General features: G+C 41.3%; 1 pseudogene across 1 annotated transcript in view; it reads right to left on the reverse strand.

The window, feature by feature from the left end:
* The window catches only part of LOC311140706 (alkylglycerol monooxygenase-like), a 44032-nt pseudogene extending 24666 nt beyond the window's left edge, over window positions 1-19366 (reverse strand). Inside the window, exons 1-4 of the transcript XR_014615500.1 lie at window positions 19247-19366; window positions 15860-15989; window positions 15332-15483; window positions 193-296 (exon numbers count right to left, since the gene is read on the reverse strand). The product of XR_014615500.1 is annotated as an alkylglycerol monooxygenase-like (transcript). The remainder of the gene's footprint in view (window positions 1-192; window positions 297-15331; window positions 15484-15859; window positions 15990-19246) is intronic.
* Between the last annotated feature and the right edge of the window lie 921 nt (window positions 19367-20287).

A 20287-nucleotide genomic window follows, 5' to 3' on the forward strand; every position in this document is an offset into this window, starting at 1 on the left:
GCTCCAGGGGTGCCATACTACACATTTCACTGCATCTCTCCAGTGTGTGACAATAAAACATGTTTTTTTTTAATCAACTTTTGCCATCTCCAGCATCAGACAAAAGTATGTTGTTCACAATAGAATAGAATAGAATAGAATAGAATAGAATAGAATAGAATAGATGTTCCAGTGGATGAGTAGGGCTCTTACCCATGATGAGAACTGCTGTGTGAGGGATTGTCTGAGGGCTGTGGAAAGGTTATAGTACTCTGAGCTGTGGTGGACCTGGTGAGCAGCCCAGAGGAGGTTCAACTCTATCGTGGGAACACACACACACACACACACACACACACACACACACACCCACACACACACATACACACACAGATTTAGCAACAGGTAGACAGGGCATCACATAACACTGTCTAACAATCCAATCTCTTAATCTCATACCGTTACAAAGTGACCTGCTTTTAATCTGTCAATGACCATGAGGAGCAATTGCAAAGTGCAAACAGTACGTTACTTCCTATACTGTACAGGATTAAAGGTGCACTATGTAGAAATCGCTCCCCCATTTCCTGGTTGCTAAAACTCTAATAGTTCGTCTAATTTCAGTTTATGTGACAAAATCAGCTAGTGTAGAGAATCATTGTACCATCTAAACCGATGTGAAATATATTTTCCATAACCAAAAATATTGTTTTTTCAGCTGTTGGAAGCTGGTGTACAAAACCGAAAGTAAAAGAGAGAAAAACAAAACTTAAGAATGGGAACCATAGAAATATCTATAACTCACATTTCTATGTGAATTTGGTCGAGTCGCCCAAAAAGTGACATATTGCCACTTTAAAGCCTGGGCCTTTTGCACATATAGCTACTGTACATGCATGTCATCGCTTGCACTCCGCTTGCAGAATTTATTGAATAAAAAAAGTAATTATTTGAATTAATGAATGGAATGAATTGCATAATTGAATTGAATAAAAAAGTATTAGCAACCCTAATTTTTTAAACGACTAACAACACTCATCTACTCAGTCTTGTAGAAAATTGAGCAAACCATGAACCTAGCAAACCATAGGGGACATTACGATATTATGACAACTATGATATAAAAGCATTAGTCTACAGCTGTTGACCATCCAGCCATGTCCCTGTGCTGCAGTTTACATTCCTCTGCTGTGTTGTGATACTTGCTACATTAATATTACTATTACACTTCATTTTAACATCCAAAGAAACACGCTTGTTAAGTTTCACTGGATCTCTGAGCTGTTTCCGGACCACCCATTTCTCTGTGCTCTTTGGCAGTGGCACCCCCCAAACACTTTGGCTTCATCTACATGGGAGTAGAGGAACCTTTGCTAAGTCTGGACCACAAAGCCCCCATATAGGCTATCTATAGTAACATATACAGTGGGGAGAACAAGTATTTGATACACTGCCGATTTTGCAGGTTTTCCTACTTACAAAGCATGTAGAGGTCTGTCATTTTTATCATAGGTACACTTCAACTGTGAGAGACGGAATCTAAAACAAAAGTCCAGAAAATCACATTGTATGATTTTTAAGTAATGAATTTGCATTTTATTGCATGACATAAGTATTTGATACATCAGAAAAGCAGAACTTAATATTTGGTACAGAAACCTTTGTTTGCAATTACAGAGATCATACGTTTCCTGTAGGTCTTGACCAGGTTTGCACACACTGCAGCAGGGATTTTGGCCCACTCCTCCATACAGACCTTCTCCAGATCCTTCAGGTTTCGGGGCTGTCACTGGGCAATACGGACTTTCAGCTCCCTCCAAAGATTTTCTATTGGGTTCAGGTCTGGAGACTGGCTAGGCCACTCCAGGACCTTGAGATGCTTCTTACGGAGCCACTCCTTAGTTGCCCTGGCTGTGTGTTTCAGGTCGTTGTCATGCTGGAAGACCCAGCCACGACCCATCTTCAATGCTCTTACTGAGGGAAGGAGGTTGTTGGTCAAGATCTCGCGATACATGGCCCCATCCATCCTCCCCTCAATACGGTACAGTCGTCCTGACCCCTTTGCAGAAAAGCATCCCCAAATAATGATGTTTCCACCTCCATGCTTCACGGTTGGGATGGTGTTCTTGGGGTTGTACTCATCCTTCTTCTTCCTCCAAACACGGCGAGTGGAGTTCATACCAAAAAGCTCTATTTTTGTCTCATCAGACCACATGACCATCTCCCATTCCTCCTCTGGATCATCCAGATGGTCATTGGCAAACTTCAGACGGGCCTGGACATGCGCTGGCTTGAGCAGGGGGACCTTGCGTGCGCTGCAGGATTTTAATCCATGACGGCGTAGTGTGTTACTAATGGTTTTCATTGAGACTGTGGTCCCAGCTCTCTTCAGGTCATTGACCAGGTCCTGCCGTGTAGTTCTGGGCTGATCCCTCAACTTCCTCATGATCATTGATGCCCCACGAGGTGAGATCTTGCATGGAGCCCCAGACCGAGGGTGATTGACCGTCATCTTGAACTTCTTCCATTTTCTAATAATTGAGCCAACAGTTGTTGCCTTCTCACCAAGCTGCTTGCCTATTGTCCTGTAGCCCATCCCAGCCTTGTGCAGGTCTACAATTTGATCCCTGATGTCCTTACACAGCTCTCTGGTCTTGGCCATTGTGGAGAGGTTGGAGTCTGTTTGATTGTGTGTGTGGACAGGTGTCTTTTATACAGGTAACGAGTTCAAACAGGTGCAGTAATACAGGTAATGAGTGGAGAACAGGAGGGCTTCTTAAAGAAAAACTAACACGTCTGTGAGAGCCGGAATTCTTACTGGTTGGTAGGTGATCAAATACTTATGTCATGCAATAAAATGCAAATTAATTACTTAAAAATCATACAATGTGATTTTCTGGATTTTTGTTTTAGATTCCGTCTCACAGTTGAAGTGTACCTATGATAAAAATTACAGACCTCTACATGCTTTGTAAGTAGGAAAACCTGCAAAATCGGCAGTGTATCAAATACTTATTCTCCCCACTGTGCATTTCATTAAAAGCAGTGAAAGTTACTCAATACCCATTAAAACCCCATGTGGTAGCCCTAATGTGTAATTGTGCTATGATTACACGATAAATGATAACAAAAACAAATAATTCAACTCTAATTAAAGTTGATAACAAAGTTGGATTTTGAAAATGTAGGGAGGCACATTTATGCCTGCTAAATGTAGTCGTGTACGATGAGCGCATACTCACTGGGCTAGCTCTCCATTCGTTCTATTTCGAGAGTTCATTCTAAAGAGACATCTTGAAGGTACTGTATGGCTCTTTCACTGTTTAATAAACGTGTGAATTCTATCAAAACAGAGAGCCATAAAACCCAATGGGTCGAGAGACGCCACCTGAACAAACACACCATTGTAGAAAGTGTGTGTGAAGGTGTGTACAGTAGGTGTCTGTGAAGAGAATTCCATGATCCGTCCTCGGACACCTCAAATCAAACGTCCAAGAACCTGCGGCCAAACCATCAAAATCAGCAAGCCTTGTCTATGAGGAATTTCCAAAGCCTAGGAGACAGGGAGAACCCTCTCAAACGACATGCCAATACTTGACACCTCTGTAATGTCAACAAGCTATCAACTAGTGTGAGAGGACAGATGGTTCAAACTACAGTGAGAGTACAATTTCAGTTTAAAACTTCAATGATATTACTATACTGGATTTCAAACTTAATTTCCCTACTCTACGAAAACAGAATTCAATCTGTAGCTCCACCATAAACCTAACCGGAGGGTAAGAGGAGTGAGAGAGAGAAAAACAGGAAGAGACGTTGTGAGTAATATCTTGAGTCGTTTACGCGTGCTTTTACACTTCTTCCTGTCAGAGCCCACGGAGGAACTAGATCAACTGTTAAAGAAACACAAAGAAGAAGTTATAATCCCGCCATTGTTTTTTAGATTTTTGCTAGCCCCTTTCTTTTGGTTTGAGGGGCCGGAGCGGGCTAAAATTGATGCTGGGTGTCACTAGTAGGAAGTATGAACTGCTAGGCTTCGTTGCAAGCCATGTCCTCATCCTGCGACTCAGCAGGACATCGCATAGTTTGGCAGGCCCTATTCAGGAGGGAACTCCTTTAATGATGAGAACGAATGCCACAGAGAACCTTTCCCACCAAGAGCAGAAACGCTGAGGTCTGCACATCCACAGGTCTCAAGTAGGGCTTTGCAGATTTTTTGAATATCAGTGATAAGTAGATAATTACACACTAATATGCAAAACGGAACAGAGACAGTCAATGGAAATAATAATAATATGGTCAGGTCAGACATTACACTGTACTCAAATGAACACATGTTACTAATGTGTTGCAATGTGCATCATATGACTTCAGGTCATACAGGTGTGGATTCAGGTGAGAGTAGAGTTGGGATGATAAACTGAAAATGATCGACACATTTTGCTGATATCGTTCATTATGATAAGTAGACTATACTAGAGAAATGTGAAATGAAATAATATGGGTGATTGTTAATGGTACAATTGATGGCTACAACCATCAAACTAATAGTAGTAGTTTAAAGGATAATAAATAAATGTGCACATTGTTATAAACGTATGATTCTATTTATCATTATCACATCAATTCAGGTAATTTATCGCCATATGGATTTTTGTCCATATCGCCCAGCTCTAAGTGACAGCGATTTGGACTTTGATCAAACAAGACCATATTTAACCTGTAACTATTTTCAGGAACTGTGCTTATGTAAGATGTCATAAACATGGGGTACTGCAGTCCAAGGTCCCATTTAACTCAGTAAAACAAACTTTGTGTAATTCCAGAAAGTTAATGCAATTTCAGGTGATTACTAAGTAATCTATTAATAATAACCGGAAGGTCGCTGGTTCGAATACCTGAGCTGACAAGGGGAAATATCTGTCGATGTGCCCTTGAGCAAGGCACTTAACCCTAATTTGCTCCAGGGGTGCCGTACTACTATGGCTGACCCTGTAAAACAACACATTTCACTGCACCTATCCAGTATACAGTAGGTAACAATAAAGCATCTTTATTTTCATTTGTTTTCTTTAGTTGTTCAACCTACAGCAAGATAATAAGGTCATCAACAACTATAGTGGGATGTCTGTTATAGCCTATAGTCCCAAATCAATAGAACACAGACTATTTTAAAGCAATAATAATCGACTGCTTAAATTGCCGCCCTCCGTGACCAGACCTTGGCATAACGTTTCGGCTTTGATCGGCAGGCCTCCGAGTGGTTGAATGCCCTGTCAATCACGTTCGTAATGGCCTGTGAAGGGCCTTCAGTGTTTGGATTGGAGGTCCTTACATGAAGTGCCAACTATAACACAATAACCCCTACCCTGGGACAGCCGACTAGCTCCCCCCTGTCACTGCAATACTTCATGCTGTCCTCACCCCCAAGTCACACGCACACGCACACACACACACTAAGTCAGGCCCACTTCTTACTTCATTTTCTCCCAATCAACAGTGACTTGTGAGTGACTCTATGTCAAGCACATACGATTCATTATTATTATTATTATTGGTCATTTAGCAGACGCTCTTATCCAGAGCGACTTACAGGAGCAATTAGGGTTAAGTGCCTTGCTCAAGGGCACATCGACAGATTTTTCACCTAGTCGGCTCGGGGATTAGAACCAGCGACCTTTCGGTTACTGGCACAACGCTCTTAACCACTAAGCTACCTGCCGCCCCATCCATGACCTGTGATTCATGTCTTAGTGCCACTGCAGCATAAGTCTACTCATCTAAATCCAAACTAATCTTGTTAAAGAAACGACATATTAATGAAAATGTTTAATGTAACGTAATACAGTACATTTTTCCACCTGATCACCAATGTGTTCAAGCTCTGTTTTGATTGGTATCCCACTCCACCATGATTCACCTTTCCTGTCAACATCATTAGTGACACTTGTCTGTCCTACAAAAACAAAAGTGACAGGGGCCAGTCGCAATTGACCAAACATGAGAGCAGTAGACCCCTGGGCCGCAGAGTGCTTAGCTCAGCTTAGTCACTTAGCTCATCAGGAAGGCTCCCTTTTTTTCCTTACTCAGCCCAGTCTAGCCCCTCTATGCACACATACTGTACAGACAAATACCCCCCCCCCCCCCCCCCCACACACACACACACACACACGCACACACACACACACACACTCAGACAGTGAGCTGAACTTCGTGGCCTGCTAGCCATGGTCGATATTATCCCTGGGTCTCAGAGGTGCTAGCAGCTCGGGTCTCTTGTAGCACAGTGAGCGCCCACATCCTGCCCGACGGGTTTGGTTATTTTGTCCTCCCTCCAACCCTCCAACCTGCTCCGGGCCAGGAACTTCCAGTCACAGAGAAGATTTATGACGCCCTGGCCACCAGGAGGTTAAACAGAAATTTGCATCCTGTAGCACTAACTCCAAAAAGTTTTGGGACACTGTAAAGTCCATGGAGAATAAGAGCACTTCCTCCCAGCTGCCCACTGCACTGAGGCTAGGAAACACTATCACCACCGATAAATCTACAATAATCGAGAATTTCAACAAGCATTTTGCTACAGCTGGCCATGCTTTCCATCTGGCTACCACTAACCCGGCCACCAACTCTGCACCCTCTGCTGCAACTTGCCCATGCCCCCCCCGCTTCTCCTTCACACAAATTCAGACAGCTGATGTTTTGAAAGCGCTGCAAAATCTGGACCCCTACAAATCAGCTGGGCTAGACAATCTGGACCCTTTCTTTCTAAAACTAGCCGCTGAAATTGTCGCTACCCCTATTACTAGTCTGTTTAACCTCTCTTTCATAACGTCTGAGATCCCCAGAGATTGGAAAGCTGCCGCGGTCATCCCCCTCTTCAAAGGGGGTGACACTCTAGATCCAAACTGCTACAGACCTATATCCATCCTGCCCTGCCTTTCGAAAGTATTCGAAAGCCAAGTTAACAAACAGATCATCGACCATTTCGAATACCACCGTACCTTCTCCGCTATGCAATCCGGTTTCCGAGCTGGTCACGGGTGCACTTCAGCCACGCTCAAGGTCCTAAACGATATTATAACCGCAATTGATAATAGACAGTACTGTGCAGCCGTCTTCATCGACCTGGCCAAGGCTTTCGACTCTGTCAACCACCGCATTCTTATTGGCAGACTAAATAGCCTTGGTTTCTCAAATGACTGCCTCGCCTGGTTCACCAACTACTTCTCAGATAGAGTTCAGTGTGTCAAATCGGAGGGCCTGTTGTCTGGACCTATGGCAGTCTCTATGGGGGTGCCACAGGGTTCAATTCTTGGGCCGACACTTTTCTCCGTGTATATCAATGATGTCGCTCTTGCTGCTGGTGACTCTCAGATCCACCTCTACGCAGACGACACCATTTTGTATACATCTGGCCCTTCATTGGACACTGTGTTAACAAACCTCCAAACGAGCTTCAATGCCATACAACAATCCTTCAGTAGCCTCCAACTGCTCTTAAACACTAGTAAAACTAAATGCATGCTTTTCAATCGAACGCTGCTGGCACCCGCCCACCCGACTAGAATCACCACTCTCGACGGGTCTGACCTAGAGTATGTGGACAACTACAAATACCTAGGTGTCTGGTTAGACTGTAAACTCAACTTCCAGACTCACATAAAGAATCTCCAATCCAAAGTTAAATCTAGAATCGGCTTCCTATTTCGCAATAAAGCCTCCTTCACTCATGCTGCCAAACATGCCCTCGTAAAACTGACTATCCTACCGATCCTTGACTTCGGCGATGTAATTTACAAAATAGCCTCCAACACTCTACTCAGCAAATTGGATGTAGTCTATCACAGTGCCATCCGTTTTGTCTCCAAAGCCCCATACACTACCCACCACTGTGACCTGTACGCTCTTGTTGGCTGGTCCTCACTACATGTTCGTCGTCAAACCCACTGGCTCCAGGCCATCTATAAATCACTGCTAGGCAAATCCCCGCCTTATCTTAGCTCATTGGTCACCATAGCAGCACCCACCCGTAGTCTGCGCTCCAGCAGGTATATCTCACTGGTCATTCCCAAAGCCAACACCTCCTTTGGCCGCCATTCCTTCCAGTTCTCTGCTGCCAATGACTGGAACGAATTGCAAAAATCTCTGAAGCTGGAGACTCTTATCTCCCTCAATAACTTTAAGCATCAGTTGTCAGAGCACCTTACCGATCACTGCACCTGTACACAGCCCATCCGAAATTAGCCCACCCAACTACCTCATCCCTATATTGTTATTTATTTTGCTCTTTTGCACCCCAGTATCTCTATTTGCACATAATCTCTTGCACATCTAGCATTCCAGTGTTAATACTATTGTAATTATTCTGCACTATAGCCTATTTATTGCCTTACCTCCATAACTTGCTACATTTGCACACACTGTATATATATTTTATGTTGTATTTCTGACTTTGTGTTTTTTTTTTACCCCTTATGTAACTCTGTTGTTTTTATTGCACTACTTTGCTTTATCTTGGCCAGGTCGCAGTTGTAAATGAGAACCTGTTCTCAACTGGCTTACCTGGTTAAATAAAGGTGAAATAAAAAAAAATAAAAAATAAAAAAAACCCCCGCCCCGCCGCATGGCCAAAAGGAGCTCATTTTAAAACAATAACATTCAGATCAGCCGAGCCTCGTCAGGGACGCCCCAGCCCCGGCAACCCCAGCCCCGGTGCAGCGCAGCGACGACCACATCTGTTTGTCTTGACAACTGCTGCTGTCCGTAGGGCTAGGCTATGGTACAGAGAGGACGCCCCGGCCAGACACACACACTCGCACACACACGCATTCACACACACACCACAGGATGCTATGGAGAGTGAAACGCAGGTACCCAGGCGCTACACACTGAATAACATTATCTCAGGTGAAGGCTGTCATCAGTACAGCGTAGACAATGAATCATGGCTTTTTTTGATGAGAAATAAATATTGTCCAAATATTGTGGGGGAAGATTTTGGATATTTACAGTAATATTGGCAGAAATATATCCCCATATATTATCTCCCCCTGTCAACTGAAAATTATAATGGTGACGATCGTCACAGGTAAATAGGAATTAAACTGCATAAGTCCCAGCTTTTGAGCTGTGTATCCAGTTCTGTGTATCCAGTGCCACCTTCAATCAGTGTGCTAAGATTAACCAAATACCTTAATGGATTACAATAATCTAGTCTTCATGCTAAACTGGAGTTGACACAGTACATTTTTTTACAACATACTTGGAGTACTGTACCAAGTGTCCCTGTACAGTAACATGAGTATGTGTTAATACTATTGTAGCTCCTACTGTATGAGAACAGAGAAAACAGATATTTCGAAGGGGACATATTTTCAAATGCTGATATGAATAAAGCTGGTGAAGTATACAGACGAACGCTGGGGTGGTGAAACTCCTCTAGATCTATGATCTCACGTAGAACCAATGTGAGGGAGACCTGTGGTTTTGATCTGTGGTTTAGGAAAGCTGGCTGGATATAGATGTGTTCTGGGATGATACTAGCTATTAGTGTTACTTATACAGATGTAGGATCTTAATTTGACCTATATTGTCACAGCAAAATAATCCCACAGCAACAGGATTTAAATGTGTAGTCCATAATGTTGCTTGATACGCTATTAGCTGTCTAAAAGTAGGCTACATGAAAAGTGCAATACTGTTAAAATAACCATGTGTTAGTGTGGGTTTTCAGTGAATCTATGTAAATCACAAAAGAGTGATCAAATTAAGATCCTATATCTGTAGGTTAGAGGAGAATCAACAGAATCAACAGGACTGTCAACAAGTCAGCCGCATCCCCCCGTACCACCAAAAAGCATATTGCCTTCTGAATATAACTGCCTCTGGACTGTATCATTTCTTGGGTTGAAAGCAGACTGTGAAAGACCATAATTAATAACCAAATGTCATCACTTTGGAAGAGGTCAAATGAAAAACAAAACATGGTACAGTACATGATTCCCTATGCAGCTTACCTTAGAAGGTATTTCTACAAGTGAGTTAGCATACAAAGGATGCAAGCATCCATAAATAATATATTTTCAATGGTCTACAAGTCTACTGATGAGGAGAGAGGCCTTGCTGTTGGAACAAAGGTTGAGTAATAACAGATAGCACTGGCAGGACTACTGGCAGAGCTACATGCCAGCATAGACTTACTGAGAAAACAGAGGTGGTGACTGGAAAATGACACAGGGTTAGAAATGCAGAACTACCTAACAGAAAGGCAGAGCAAAGTGGGGAAATAGTGGTAAGACTGGGACTATTAAATGGTTCTAAGTTTATATTTGTGAATTATTCAATGCCCGAGAACACTTGAGAAAGTGGCTTGCTCTCTGCTCACACCGACAAAAATGAATATATGCGTTTAACAGCTAGAAACATACTGTTTTCGCTACGCCCCAGTGCAGCGAAAACAGTACATCTCATTGACAGTGCCTCTCATTGAACCTTTACCAAGCATTGACTTGGGGATTGAATCAAATATATCACGTTAATTGTGTTTTATTTTGCCATTCACTTTACTCTGTATTAACTCTGTCATAAAGAATGCCTACAGACAGTTAAGAGGGCCTCTAACCCTAAATGCCCAGAGACTATGGCCATTTTGTTCTCTGTGTCACTATCCCCAAGAGCTAACTGGCTGCCCAGAGCAAGGGCAAGTAATGTCTTCTCTATAAAGATGGCATCAGCGAAGAGAGGCCAACTTTTTACTTTCAAAGCTCTTTCCATTCAATTATAATGAGACCGTCCTTTCAAGTGACATGAGGGGAAACTATGAAATGGCCATAAAACTGTTCAAATCCACATTAGTATTTTACAGTTCTTCTAATTAGGATTCACATTTCCCCATGGAGGATGTCACTCTGCCCTCTTCACAGCTTTCTATTGTAATTTCACTTTTAACACAGTATTGAGATTTATATAGGTCATATGTTTTGACAGAATCGAACTGTAGATACATTTTCATATGCTCAATTGATGCAGAAATGTACGATTTAAACTGTTTTGATGTAAGTGTCATACCAGAACATTATAAAATAGAGGAAATTCCTGAAATGTGAAATTACATTTAGATACACATTGTTAGCTTTCATACTTGTGTAATTACAAGAGCTAAAGTATCCTTGTCTCTTAGTGACAATTATAACTAAATACAGGTACATGTCTACTGCCTTAAGCATATACTGTAGGCATTCACTTACACAGACAACAACAATACAGAAATGAGAACTGTGCATTGGTCAAACTCTACCCTGGAATAGGCCAGGAGGTCAAAAACTGGTTGATCAAGATGACCTCACTGGGCCAGAGTGAAGAGTGAATGAAGACTGGGTCTGGCCTGTCCTGCGGTGAGGGACAAGGTTCCATAATAACAAGTCAAAGCTGGAGTGGAGGAAATGAAAGTAAGTGGACATTTTCTAGACATAAAAATCATACCACACTTCAAAAATAAAAATCTGACCAAATAAACCAGAGATATATAATATTGTATGAATAATTGTTTTAAACAACGGAGAGAATGAGAGAATTACATAAGTAAGCACTTCATTACGATATACTGTACAAATTCTAATTCAGGACTAGTGAAATGCTATTTACAAATATGGTAAAATAGGCAGAATTGGGGCTGATATTTATGTAACCTATCGCTACAATCCACTTAGCCTGAGAAGAGACTGTCATCGACCTTCATATGCCACAATAAAAACCTGCTTAGCTAAGGTTAACGACCTTCAATTGAGGATAATAAACCTCTGTGTGAGGTTTGTTTACATGTTTTATAGACAGGCAGACCACTCAATCTGGCAGGTTGGCACTGCCAGGGGCCAAGGGTTTGGCTGGGTCATTTTTTATCATACAATACAGTCGGTAGGTGTCTTACCCACCTTCAAAAACACAGTTTATATTTACCCAGGACTCAAATGTCAACACATGGACAGGACAGTCTGGACTTTAAGCCAGACATATTTGGATTAGAGAGAGATCTGGAGCAGGGTTTGATGTGCCACTGACATACAGTGGGGAAAAAAAGTATTTAGTCAGCCACCAATTGTGCAAGTTCTCCCACTTAAAAAGATGAGAGAGGCCTGTAATTTTCATCATAGGTACACGTCAACTATGACAGACAAAATGAGAAAAAAAAATCCAGAAAATCACATTGTAGGATTTTTTATGAATTTATTTGCAAATTATGGTGGAAAATAAGTATTTGGTCAATAACAAAAGTTTCTCAATACTTTGTTATATACCCTTTGTTGGCAATGACACAGGTCAAACGTTTTCTGTAAGTCTTCACAAGGTTTTCACACACTGTTGCTGGTATTTTGGCCCATTCCTCCATGCAGATCTCCTCTAGAGCAGTGATGTTTTGGGGCTGTCGCTGGGCAACACGGACTTTCAACTCCCTCCAAAGATTTTCTATGGGGTTGAGATCTGGAGACTGGCTAGGCCACTCCAGGACCTTGAAATGCTTCTTACGAAGCCACTCCTTCGTTGCCCGGGCGGTGTGTTTGGGATCATTGTCATGCTTAAAGACCCAGCCACGTTTCATCTTCAATGCCCTTGCTGATGGAAGGAGGTTTTCACTCAAAATCTCACGATACATGGCCCCATTCATTCTATCCTTTACACGGATCAGTCGTCCTGGTCCCTTTGCAGAAAAACAGCCCCAAAGCATGATGTTTCCACCCCCATGCTTCACAGTAGGTATGGTGTTCTTTGGATGCAACTCAGCATTCTTTGTCCTCCAAACACGACGAGTTGAGTTTTTACCAAAAAGTTATATTTTGGTTTCATCTGACCATATGACATTCTCCCAATCCTCTCCTGGATCATCCAAATGCACTCTAGCAAACTTCAGACGGGCCTGGACATGTACTGGCTTAAGCAGGGGGACACGTCTGGCACTGCAGGATTTGAGTCCCTGGCGGCGTAGTGTGTTACTGATGGTAGGCTTTGTTACTTTGGTCCCAGCTCTATGCAGGTCATTCACTAGGTCCCCCCGTGTGGTTCTTGTGATCATTTTGACCCCACGGGGTGAGATCTTGTGTGGAGCCCCAGATCGAGGGAGATTATCAGTGGTCTTGTATGTCTTCTATTTCCTAATAATTGCTCCCACAGTTGATTTCTTCAAACCAAGCTGCTTACCTATTGCAGATTCAGTCTTCCCAGCCTGGTGCAGGTCTACAATTTTGTTTCTGGTGTCCTTTGACAGCTCTTTGGTCTTGGCCATAGTGGAGTTTGGAGTGTGACTGTTTGAGGTTGTGGACAGGTGTCTTTTATACTGATAACAAGTTCAAACAGGTGCCATTAATACAGGTAACGAGTGGAGGACAGAGGAGCCTCTTAAAGAAGAAATTACAGGTCTGTGAGAGCCAGAAATCTTGCTTGTTTGTAGGTGACCAAATACTTATTTTCCACCATAATTTGCAAATAAATTCATTAAAAATCCTACAATGTGATTTTCTGGATAGTTTTTTCTCAATTTGTCTGTCATAGTTGACGTGTACCTATGATGAAAATTACAGGCCTCTCTCATCTTTTTAAGTGGGAGAACTTGCACAATTGGTGGCTGACTAAATACTTTTTTCCCCCACTGTAAATAGAGCTACAATTTAGCAAGGGCCCTGTTTTGACACACAAACACAATGTTGCTGCTGCCAAGCAAGTTGTGTGTCAGAAAAACGTTATTTCTGCATTGTCATTCTCCACTGGGCACACACTGGTTGAATCAACGTCGTTTCCACGTCATTTCACTGAAAATTACGTTCAGCCAATGTGGAAAAGACGTTGAATTGACGTCTGTGCCCAGTGGGACATGTGAGATTTTGTTCTGGGTGCTAAGATTGTCATTGTCCAGTACAAACTGCAGTTTAAGTGATAAGGGCTGAGATCACAGTATATTACCGATGACAGCCCTGCATGGGGAGAAGAATTAGAGGGCTTCTTTGGTGCAGCTCCAGAACACTGCTGCTATTGAGCCATCACTACTTACAGCGTCCTCCCTATGAAGCGCCAGGTAAGACAACATGTCTCGAGAGATCACAGCCTCTCACATCTGGTCAGTTCAACAACATCTGGACGCAACTCACGAATAATTCCTTCCTCTCAAAAATAAAAACGATGTGTGCATTATAGAATCATTCATCACCGGATATAGCTCACGCTGCATCCATAGAGAAATCAGTAAAGACAAAACATTTTGTTACGAATAATTCAATCCTCATGGACATGTAGAATTGAAATACATGCAAGGCTATTTACTATTTTATTATAAGATATTTGAATCAATATTGAGATTTCATATTTGATCAAACCTTCCATACCATATAATGTTTACCTAAAAATACAAGTACAACTACTTCCCAATACTTTTAAATACTTGAGGTGCGGTTTATTTAGCTTGACTAGCTTGCTTCGGTAACACTTTAATTGAAGGGGGTATACATAATGCATTCATAACACCTTAATGAAACCAGTCATAACACCTTTATGAAACCAGTCATAACACCTTTATGAAACCAGTCATAACACCTTTATGAAACCAGTCATAACACATTTATGAAACCAGTCATAACACATTTATGAAACCGGTCATAACACCTTTATGAAACCAGTCATAACACCTTTATGAAACCAGTCATAACACCTTTATGAAACCAGTCATAACACCTTTATGAAACCAGTCATAACACATTTATGAAACCGGTCATAACACCTTTATGAAACCAGTCATTATACCTTTATGAAACCAGTCATAACACCTTAATGAAACCAGTCATAACACCTTTATGAAACCAGTCATAACACCTTTATGAAACCAGTCATAACACCTTTATGAAACCAGTCATAACACATTTATGAAACCAGTCATTACACATTTATGAAACCGGTCATAACACCTTTATGAAACCAGTCATAACACCTTTATGAAACCAGTCATAACACCTTTATGAAACCAGTCATAACACCTTTATGAAACCAGTCATAACACATTTATGAAACCGGTCATAACACCTTTATGAAACCAGTCATTATACCTTTATGAAACCAGTCATAACACCTTTATGAAACCAGTCATAACACCTTTATGAAACCAGTCATAACAACTTTATGAAACTAGTCATAACACATTTATGACTGTTATGACTGTTGTGAATGTCTTACGCATACCCCCTTCAAGTAAAGTGTTGACCCTTGCTTCTCATTGGTTCCATTGTACCTGGCAAGCTAAATCAAGTGCACCTCAAGTATTTGATATACTGTACGTATTTGACCCAGGTCAGGAGCTAACCCAGACTGGTGGCCATACCGTGAGCAAAGCGATGGACCCAGTAGTAGCCGAAGTCCACCGCTAGGAAAGCCAGCCACCATGTCCAGGCAGAGTCCCAGGGTAGCTCCAGTAGACGGAAGTTGTTCCACACGTAGATGTAAGTGGTTATTTCAAAACCTCTTGCAAACAGCCTGGGAAAAAACAACAAATGTATTCAGTTCAGTCACAACTGAATATTACTCAAAAGACCTTAAGTAGCTAGTCTGCAAATAGATAAGCACACAGAGTCTCCACAATACATAGCAGGTGCACAGTTAGATCATCTTGCAGTATACAAAAAAACATTGTACATATACAGCCATACATGATCATAAGCAATGCACTTCTGTAATTACTTTTCTATAGAACTCAATGGGCCAGTTTCCTGGACACAGATGAAGCCTAGTCCTGGACTAAAAAGCTATTTCTATGGAGATTCTTCATTGATAATTATTTTTAGTTTAGGACTAGGCTTAGGCTTCCCTTTAGGAATTCTAGAAACATACCAGAAAGTTATAGTTTACTCACGTGGGCATTCTGGAAATGATACCAGCTGACACTGAGGTGACGATGTCACTGACGCAGGCCACCGGGATCCATCCTTCAGCAGGCTCACAACCAGTTCTACAACCATCAAGCCCATAAAGAACGGGGTGGCCTGCAGTCACAGCAAAGGAGAACAAATATGAATCAACAGTCCAAGCACAATGAAAACGCCACCACTTTTATGTCTTGTGTGTCCTTGAACGCTTACAGTAACCTCACATGTTTGACTTGGAAAATGAACAAGAGGACATGGTGTAAAAAGGGCTTTCATGTCTTGTGATGCATGATGTTTCCCTGATGGCTCTATAGTGAAGCTACACAGGGATAGTCACATATCATCTCTCTCTGAGGATTTATTTCAGCTTCCAGTGGAGAAGAAAACACTTGAACAATCCATACAAATAATATTTGGAGGAACCTTTCATTTCAATAGGTCCTGTTACGTCACATGACCAGACGACTATACGTGCACATTTCGCAAACAATGTGTATGATTGATAATAGTTCCGACTGAAAACATGTATACCTGATGTGTCTGAATATTATCCATCCATATATAATAAGTAAGTAATGTAAAAAAGTGGACCATGTCTGTAAAATGTATATAGTATGTTCATGTAACAAAACATAAAAATAACAAAAAAAGCTGTATAAAGAAAGTTCTTATTTTGTCCTCCGATGAGGGCCATTTTTGGATGGGCCAAAAAACAAAAAAACATGTATGTCTTCATATGACTCAAATTATTATATGATATTCTTTCGTATTCCATTCTATAAGTATGCTACATACAGTATCTGCTGCATTAGGTATTATATAGGTGTGGAGTATGCAAGAACAGAACTTACTAGGAAATTACTAGAGGTTACCAAAAATGGTTTCTATCATGTCATAATTGTGACTTGAACAGTATGTTGGACCTGTTGGCTAGTCTTAGCAAATGACCATGTCACTCCTGTGATTGACCTGACCTGGTCACCTAAACCTTAATCTGATCACATTACTGCACCCATTACTGCACACAGTAGTGTGTGGAATGTGGATTGTGAGGTGTAGACCTGGAGGTGGAATAGGATGTGTGTGTGTGTGTGTGTGTGTGTGTGTGTGTGTGTGTGTGTGTGTGTGTGTGTGTGTGTGTGTGTGTGTGTGTGTATGTGTGTGTGTGTGTGTGTGTGTGTGTGTGTGTGTGTGTGTGTGTGTTTGTGTGTGTGTGTGTGTGTGTGTTGGGGCGAGCGAGAGGACCACGAGGGACCGGCGATCACACGCTACACTCCAACATCTGGCAGAGGACTGACGGACTGCATCTAACAAATGGGCTCAGAGTGCAAGCACTCTCTCTCCAAACCCACTGAGTGAGAGAGAGATTATCATTTTGGATTCTGGCTTGAACATTCCCTCTTTTTCTCATGTCTAGAGTATTGTTTTACCTCGTCAGGGCTGTGTTCTTGACAGCTTTCCACTTCGGGACAGAGATTATTTGGGAAGGAATTCAGGTTCTCATGCCATGCAAAAAAGGGGGTTGTTTTGGACTTTTGAAAAATCTTTCTTAATGTGTGTGTTTGACCTTCACAACCACTGTGTTTACTCTGTGTGGCATTTTCCTCCAAACAACAGGACAAATGAAAACAAGTCTTATTAAGGCTGTAACATACTTTGGGCTTGTGAAAATTGTCAAGGGAGTCTTTAATAGTTTTATATAAATCTCTGTTTTTGGTCTTAGATCTTGCAAGGCAAATGACATTTGTGGAACAGATGTTGGTATTTTCCCAAATAGGGCCATTTTTATCAGGTTGTAGATGACTGACGTTAGCCACGGGTATGTGAGGCGGAAGACACAAACCCTGTACACTCTCTTATGAGAGTACTGTATGTCCACTTTGATCTAAAGTAACAGGTAGAATATATCTTGTTGCAACTGGATAATCAATTAAACTACTGCAGGAATTAAATCAGACAAGCAATGTTTATGCAGTGTTTTTATTTATAAACAACTTATTTAAATACTGAGCTATGATGATAACCACACTATACTGGGGTTCAATAGACCAGCGGCTTTTGTAGAGGGATTGGTAATGATGCTTTGTGGGTGATAGTTGATGTGATCTGAGGGTCCCGAGTTTGAGCCCAGATTGGGACAAGAAGAGGGACGGAAGCAAAACTGTTACATATGAGCTAGTTTGCTATAGCAGGAAAATAATCCTGCTGCAACAGAACATTTGGATTTTAATTAATTGTCATTTGAATACATTTTTTGAATACATTTTTCGTAAGGAAAAATCAAGTCTGAAATTTCAAAGTGGAAATGACTAACTTCAGAAGCCTTTTCAAACCTCAAATACACTACCAGTTTTACATTTCCTGCATTGCATGAAAGTTCTCCTGCAACAGGGTGATCAAATTAAGATCCTACACCTGTACATACAGTCAACCAAATGTTTTTGACACTTATATGTAGGCTATCCTACACAGACTAGTGCACGGAGTGATGACTACATCACAAACAACAACCAGCATCGAAATGGGCGTGATACACCCATGCAAACATCACATAAAACTGTCTAACAATACTATAGTAAATTAGGTTGTTTCATTACAGTATGTTTGGAGCAGGATTAGGACACTTAGGAGTCCTGCTGTTTGGATAATAGTTTTTTCTCTATTCATATGTGTTTATAGAAGCCTGTTAAAATGTGAGCTTTATCCCTCAAATAACAAACGTGTTGATTTTAGGATTTATCATGCAGATGTCACAATAAAAAGTATTGGTGTGATCTGTTATTTTGCACTGGGTGCTCTTGAGTCAAAAGTGGTCCTAAAACACAACAATATTTAACAGACATTCCCCCATTCGACAGAACCAGGCACACCTCCCCACACTCATGAGCAAATGCATATTGTTTGTCTAAAACTAAGGATTTGTGAGACAAATTGAAAAATAAATGTACTAATATAATATCATATGAAAATATGAACCATATAGCCAACATTCAAGCCCATATTAGACATAAACAACAACAGCAACTAAACTTCTACAGTGTTTGTATCTTTATACAATGTTATGTAATAGCTCCACGAAGACAAGAGTTTACTGTCTTAACTAGGCTACTGCAGAAACCAGTGTAGGGACTTTGTCACTGTATAGCACCACTTCCCTGACAGTTCCCACGGGGTTTGTGAGTTGTTTGTGACCATTTTTGTGAATATTTATGAACATACAGTAGCCTTTATGATATCATTCAAAGTGTGCAGACTTTCTTTCGCTATGTTTAGACATTTCAAGTGTGTCACTCCTAGCATGAGCAGCACAATATCGATTGTCAAAAAACACAAAACACATAAAAGTGCTCCAGCGTGTTCAATAACGAACTCACCTGTTGAAGGTATGGCGGGACATCCTCCAAATTTTCAAATGATGATTCGTTCGGTGTGACCATGTAAAACATGGACCGAATACCCTTGGTCAAGGAGCCCACATCCATGAATTGCGCCATTGTATGCGCCTTCAATCCGTCAATCCCACTACGCAAGGTGATGCTAAACCGATCGTCTGGGGAAATTTAACTACCAGGCGGGTACTACCAGGCAGGTAATTGGGTACATTTATTGGCACTCTCCGGAGGCGGGATACAGTAAGTGGATCATAGGTCAGGTGCGGTGTTGATTGTTTGTCTCAGGCCTGACAATGCCTTTAGCTGCCATTAAATCTTACCATAGTATAAATTACAGAAGTGAAACGATAACAACAAATAAATCCGGTGGTCTTTCATGTATATTATGAACAAACCAGCTATGACATTTCGTATTTTTAGCCTGAATGGCAAGCTGTCAGACAATTCTGTCTGTGGTCTGTCTTTACTCTTAAGTTCCCTTGATTTGCAGGTCATGGATAATTGTTAGGTATCAAATAGTGAAGCCCTATTATTTCTCATGAAATGTAATTAGCCTATTAATTGATGTTAAATATGTCAGCTTCCAAAGTTATCTTTTTTCTTGCTGGAGAGGAGAGGCTATTTCGAAAAGGAGAATGTTGCATCACTTGACATGAAAAGAAGGCAGAGAGCATTAAATAATAAACTGCGCAGAAAGGAGATGGTGGAGAGATTGGTGACATTTGGTTTACAAACTGGGAGCAGTTATCAGTTTTAGAAATCTTAAATTGTAAAAAAAAATACTTGCATGGGTGATTGTGCATTTAATTTAAAGGTCCAATGCAGCCGTTTTTATCTCAATATCAAATCATTTCTGGGTAACAATTAAGTAGATTTTTAGTTTTTTTTTAAAGTACTATTTCTCAAGCAAGAATTTGGCTAGGACTGTCTGGGAGTGGTCTGAGTGGGGAGGGGAAAACTGAAAAATAGCTGTTATTGGGAAAGGTTTGGAAAGCTCTTTGCTATTGGTCTATTAACCAATGT

Source organism: Coregonus lavaretus (assembly GCF_964263955.1).
Source record: "Coregonus lavaretus genome assembly, chromosome: 13".
Taxonomy (NCBI): domain Eukaryota; kingdom Metazoa; phylum Chordata; class Actinopteri; order Salmoniformes; family Salmonidae; genus Coregonus; species Coregonus lavaretus.